A 7005-nucleotide genomic window follows, 5' to 3' on the forward strand; every position below is an offset into this window, starting at 1 on the left:
TACATGCTATTCTCCATATGTTATCACCCTGTATACTGTGCTGTATACTCTGTCCTCACTCTGTATATGCTATTCTCCATATGTCCTCACTCTATATATGCTATTCTCTATATCTCACAATTCTGTATATTGTGCTGTATACTCTGCCCTCACTCTGTACATGCTATTCTCCATATGTTATCACCCTGTATACTGTGCTGTATACTCTGTCCTCACTCTGTACATGCTATTCTCCATATGTCCTCACTCTATATATGCTATTCTCTATATCTCACAATTCTGTATATTGTGCTGTATACTCTGTCCTCACTCTGTACATGCTATTCTCCATATCTCATCCCTCTGTATACTGTGCTGTTTACTCTGTCCTCACTCTGTATATTCTACTCTCCATACCTCTCCACTTTGTATATTGTGCTTTATTCTACAATACATATATATACATATGCACTTTATACTATACTGAATCTGAATTTCAGCACACTGTGCAAGATACTGGTCTCCATATTGCTCCCGTTTGCATATTGTGATGTATACTCTGTACTGCTTGGACATAGTATACTGTGCTGTTTGTATATTCTGCACTGCACCATCCACTACTTTATATACTGTACTGTATATTCCTTTTTATCTGTCCATTCTGTATACTCTGTTGTATTTTCCACTTTTAATATTGCTCCAATTTGTATACTGCTTTCTATATTCTAGCCTCCGCATTATAATTATTATTATTAATAATAATAAACAAGATTTATATATCCCCAACATATTATGCAGTGCTGTACATTAAATAGGAGTTGCAAATGACAGATGAATACAGACAGTGACACAGGAGGAGAGGACCCTGCCCTGAGCTTACACTTTGCTCTATTTTGTGTACTGTGCTGTATATTCTATACTGCCCTCTGCCAAACTCTGTATATTATAGTGTATATTCTGTTCTACACAATGCTCCAATTTTGTACATTGTGTTGTATATATTATTCTGCATTCTGCTTTACTCTGTACACTATATGACATATATTGTACTAAACTCTTGTCCACGTTGGTTGTTGTGCTCTTTTTCTCTACTGCTCTATGCTCTGGTGTATCCACTGTGCTGTATAGTGTGTACTGAATGGCTCCAGCGTACATTTTATACTGCGTATGTGTATATCCCTTACCCTTGCGATAGTAATCCCCATACCCTATGCTAAATCAATGACTGCAGTAGTTTTAATGCTGTGTTCAAATTGATAACTGTGAACAATGAAGTTTATCTGGACTATCAATAATAGTTTGGTGCTCACTTTTTCTACAAAGGGTGAAACTTTATAGATGATTGTTCACTCACTAGTATTTGCACAATTGTTCAGTTTTGTGGGTCTTCTGGGTAGTCAAATGCTTGTCCGGTGTTCCATCATATTTTGCTACTTCTGTGCTGCCTAATATTACCCCCAATCCTTTCTTGGGGACTAACCCTCACTTCTTTATTCAAGGTGCCTAACCTTAACCCCCCTGCCCAGAACCTAAACCGAACCCTTCCCTGTCTGGAACCCTTACTAAACCCCTGCCCAGTGCCTAATTTTAACTATTCTGCCCAGTAGCTAACCTAAGCCCGCTCTTCCTCCTGCCCAGTGGATAACTGTAAACTCCATTCCCCCACACCTAACCTACCTAAAACCTAAGCACTAATCTTTACCTTACAGGAAACATAGTCTGATGAAACGGTAAGGGAGTTTGGCTATGGCTGATATTGCTCACAAGCAATCACTGTATACCTAAAGCTACATACACACGTCCAATGGTTTTTGCCCAATAATCAACTCAGGACCGATATAGGGAGAGAATCTGGCGTGTGTACAGTGCCCGTCGTTCATCGTCTGAACGACCATCCTGGTAAATCCATTGACGATGGACGACGAATAATCGTAATGCAAGGGAAGGGGGAGAGTGCACAGCGGGGTGCCACTAAGTCGTTCTCCCCCTTCCCTCTCCATTGAACAGAATGGTGCTGTATGTACAACACTCGTTCTTGCATCGTGCATTCTTTTGTCGTTGGAAAGGATCATGAAAGATTCTTTCCAACGACAATAATTGCAGGTGTGTGTATGCAGCTTAAGACTGGCAGAGGTTGTGTCATTGTTAATGGCTTATGTTTAGTGCCTTTTCACATTTTCCCTCTGTTGTGGGGTGTTAGCTAAATATGTTGCATGGGGCACACTATTCCTTTAAATGAGCTGTCGATCCACCACAATGCAGTCATAAACAAACACATACCCATTTATTCATTTCAGTGCACTACAACGCATACCAAAGTATTACTGTGTGCTGCAGCCTATACATTGTCCTCCATTGTATTATCAGTGTGTCAGAGAGCCATTTAAGCATTTTATTTTGTATTCCTACAACACATCCATCTAAATAGACCCTTAATTGCATTTAATAAAACTGAAGCTTTTCACTTTGATGGCTAAATAAATTTCTCATTTATTATTTGGGTAAAGCTTCTGCTAGAATGTGATGGCTCATTTATATGCTCCTTAGCAGTTAGGTAATTAAGTGACTTCATTGTTCTGCATGTTTACTGTTCAGCAAATGACTTAAGCAAAGTTCAGTTACATCAGGTGTAAGCTCTTCTATCATCGCTTGCCTCGGCTACATTACAGAAACGATAATGGTTATTTGTTCCTGGAAAAACCGGTAGATGTTACACCTCCCTGGAGAGTCTTCAAGCAATGTAAGCGAGGTCTTTACGTACTGTGATGGCATCATTTACAGGTCATCCTATATATAGGACATAGCTGAGGGGCAGCCAATTTATACCTCATTCCTTCCTAGAAGTATGACATGAGAAACTCACATAGGCTTGTGCATATCCATTCTTAGTTTTTTTTTAGTAATTCAGCACAAAGGAAAGGTGAGGATAGCAAAGAGTCAAGATTGCAGCAGTTCACATCCAAAAGCATTCCAGACAGCCAACACTGGCAGCTGACCTTTGGTCTTCAATACATAATAAACTCTTCAATACATAATAAAGCCTGAGAGAAGCATTTCTCCTCTGGAATGGGTTCCTGTCCCGAATTCAGCACCAATGGGATCCCGCCCTAAGCACCACTCTTCTCCCCACTCAAGCTAAACCTATTGAAAATGAGAATCTAGCACAGTGGTCCAGTCTTTATGCCCCCTACCTAATCAGTTTCTAGGCAGGGCTCTCCTGCCCTGACTCCCTTAGCTTCTTCAGTATTCCATGGCAGAGGCCCCATTGGTTCATATTTAATTTTTTGCAAAGGTTTGTCTAAAGAGGTCCCAAAAACTGTTGCACCAGGGTAGTGATTGGCTACTACTCTTCTCAGACTGGGGTCCTACTTTGCAAAAGGTAGCCAACCTTCGCTCCCTGGGGAAAACCAAATATTGAACTATCCAGAATATAACCCTTAATGGGACCTTGCTATGCCAAAGGGGTGCTACATAAGAAATAGAACAATGCCTACCTAATTTATTATATACATTACTATGTCCTATTGTATTTTGTCTTACTCTTCTCATGCTGGGGCATTCATTGGGCTACCTTGCATCAGTCTTCCTGCAGAGAAATCCCCCATTGCATTGCTGTAAAGAATAAACTCAATCTGGTATCTGCTATTTGGTAGCAACAGGTTTTAATTATTCACTTCCCTGGGGCTATAAAAATGTCTAACTAATTCCCTTCTTTCTCCCCATAAATGAATAGTTTGCATATTTCCACTGGCAGAAATAAGAAATGCCTTGGAGTTAAGCAGGCACAAACCCAAAACACAAGCCGATTCTCGGAGCTACATTTGTGGAATATTTAAGCCTGTATCTAGAATGATAGGACTGGGATTATATTTGTGCTGCAGAAAGCTTCCTCACAGAAGGGTTCCCAACAAAGCCAAGCTGTAAATTAGTTAGCTAAGGTTACTGGAATGGAAAGGTCATCTGTGGTGAGAATGGGAAGAGTGTTTTAAGGTTAATACAACAAAGACACAACGTTATAGCTGTCAGAGCTGTAATAAAATCCATTGTATGAATGACCTTTCATATACATGAACTTCTCACAAACAGTAACAACCTTGCCAAATAATCATTTGTTTGCTAAATATCATGGAAATCATTGAAAAATAACATAAAAAATGATTCTTCCAGGTACAGGGAATGGGCACTCTTATTGAGTATAGTATTTTGACTTGCAAGTCTGACTATAGTCAGATATGCAATATGATATATATTTTTTTAAATGTTCCAAAGATTTTAGCTGTACAGACCAACATATCCTGCAAAAAAAAAAAAAAACTTGCTATGATCTTGTAGCAATCAACATTTAGCCCTGACCATAGGTGGTTGTCATTGCAGCTTAGATTATGGTGTAGTGCACACCCCCCCTAAAAGTGAGTCTTATATAGACTGCTGAACATTAAGGCTATGTACACACATGCAATAATTGTCGTTGTAAAGGATCTTTCACAATCCTTTCCAATGACAAAACGACTGCACGATGCATGATTGAGTGTTGTACATACAGCACCGTCTTGCTCTATAGAGAGGGAAGGGGAGAACGACAGAGCGACACCCTGCTGCGCTCTCTACCCCTTCACTTTCATTACGATCGTTCGCCATTCATCATCCTTGGATCCGCCAGGATGGTCATTCGGACGATGGACAACATGCGATGTACACACGCAAGATTCTCGTCCGATATCAGCCCTAAGTTGATTATCAGACGAGAACCATTGCACGTGTGTACGTAGCCTTAGTCAGTACTTGACCAATAGGTCACTCCTTGTGCTCATATTTCGGATTTGGGTTTGTCTCAACTTATGCCTTGGAATTTAGTTGGTACAGTTTGCTGATCCTGACTATCTGCATGTTTTTTATACTACTTGCAGTCATTTAATTCTGTCTACCTGTCTGGAGTGTTTAGGATGGGTTTGTGTACCACACCTGTTCATAAAACCCTATTGCACCTTCAGTCTATATTACAGAAGCTGGGTGGGCCAGAAGTGAAGGTTAGTGAGACTTTGACTAGTTGTGACTTGGGAGTGCAAGTGGCAATTGTCAGCAGCATGAAGTATGAAACCGAGCCAGGAGTCAGCAAAAAGGTGTGCAACAATGTACTAAATTAGTAGAGAGATGGATCATCAGGAAAAAAAAGCAAGGTCAGGTATAAGCAGATGAATACAGTACTGGAAAAAAAGGGAGAATACGTTATAGATACAGGCCGAGGTCAGTATCCTGTAGCAACAATGGTGCAGATGCCTTTTTGGAAACAGGTGGAAGCAATGGCAGGTTGAGCGGGAAGCTGGGTTAATAGTGGAAAAGCAAACAAAATCACAGATGGTAGACTATGCCTGAAGAGTAGTTAGGGCTAAGCCTATTCAGAGCTCATCTTGGGTCAATGCCAGCTATGAGAGGCTGCAAAGCATGCATGCAGATGCTCGCCCATGCATGCAAACACATAGCAGGTGGTAACTCCATATGGGAGACCATGGATATTTCATATATATATGTATACCTTGGTCTATGAGTAGCCTGAAAACAGCAAATATGTTATAAACTTCCCCGAGGAGTAATTCTGGAAACTCGGGTTTTTTATGATAACATATCTCTATTGTTGCTTAATGCCCATGTAATTAATTAGAATAAAGCAATACAAGTTTGAAACCGTCGGATAGGGATTTCCATAAATTATTTCCAACAAATTAATAGCTGTTTATTCCTATTCACCTGGTGATTACATCTACATAGTGTTAATGACAGTGGCTTGCCTTTTGTATTTTTGTTTTTAAAAATAGGGGTTTGAAACAAATCAGCATCCCCGGCTGCAATGGTAACCTTCCTACTGCCTCTTGCAGTAACTCCTTTCTGCCACTAGATTATAAGGAGTTTGGTGGTCTCAGGGGACAGGTAGGGGCGGATACTAGAAGATCCGTCCATACTGAAAAATGAGCTCTATGGAGGAAATGGTGAAGAAACAAAAGCTGGCCATACAAAGTCATGGGGTGGGAGGGGGGCAGATAGTAATTAGCGCAGGGAAATGGAGGAAGCCTAGTGGGCACCACAAGACACCTGGCCTATGAGGACAAACAATATAAAGTTCTCCATGGTTCTTGGAAATGTTGCTGACCACTTTGGGGCAATGTTCTCCACTCACTGATACTTAGCCTTCTATTATGCAACCCCCTACCCATTCTGCCCCAACTCCTTAAAGCTTGGAACCCAAACCCTGTTTGAGCTATGCGCCAGCTGGTGTTGGAGCTTACACAGGTTGGATTTCCTTCCCCTCCCTCACATCATGTGCCAGTGCTTTGGTCTTGCGATTGGATGCTGAGGTCCAAATAATAGATCCTTGGAGTATGAAGAGGTCCCATTCTATCTCATACTTTGAATGTGCTCCAATTGAGCAAAGGGGAAGATGGCAAAGGTGAACATTCGTGGGTGAGGAGGACAAAGTGTTGGAGTCTCTTTAGGGTATTATTACAGTATTTATATAGTGCCAATGTATTGTGCAGCGCTGTATAATAATAGGGGTTTCAAATGACATACAGTGACACAGGAGGAGGAGAGGACCTTGCCCACAAGAGCTTACAATCTAAGAGGTGTTGGAAGTAGCACACATAAGAGGGGAGATATGGAGTAGTGTTAAGTAGTGGGGGTTTTAGGAGACAGAAGAAAACTGGTAATCAAGTTTGAAAAGATGAGTTTTGAGTTCTCTTTTAAATGAGCAGAAAGTAGGAGCAAGCTGAATAGGATGAGGAAGGCCATTCTAGAGAAACGGGGCAGCTCTAGAAAAGTCCTGGAGCTTTGCGTGTGATGTTATTAAAAATGAGGAAATCATTAGTAGGTCATTGGAGGAGCGAAGAGAGCAGCTTAGGAGTTATTTTTCTATCATTTCCCATACTATATCTATGGAGGAAAGGCATTGTCACCCTATGGCAGGACTACAAAACACGTGCTTCTCCCACATAGATATAGTATGGGAAATGATAGAAATACACTTCCAGATAC

The sequence above is a fragment of the Pyxicephalus adspersus genome, chromosome 9, assembly GCF_032062135.1.
Source record: "Pyxicephalus adspersus chromosome 9, UCB_Pads_2.0, whole genome shotgun sequence".
Taxonomy (NCBI): domain Eukaryota; kingdom Metazoa; phylum Chordata; class Amphibia; order Anura; family Pyxicephalidae; genus Pyxicephalus; species Pyxicephalus adspersus.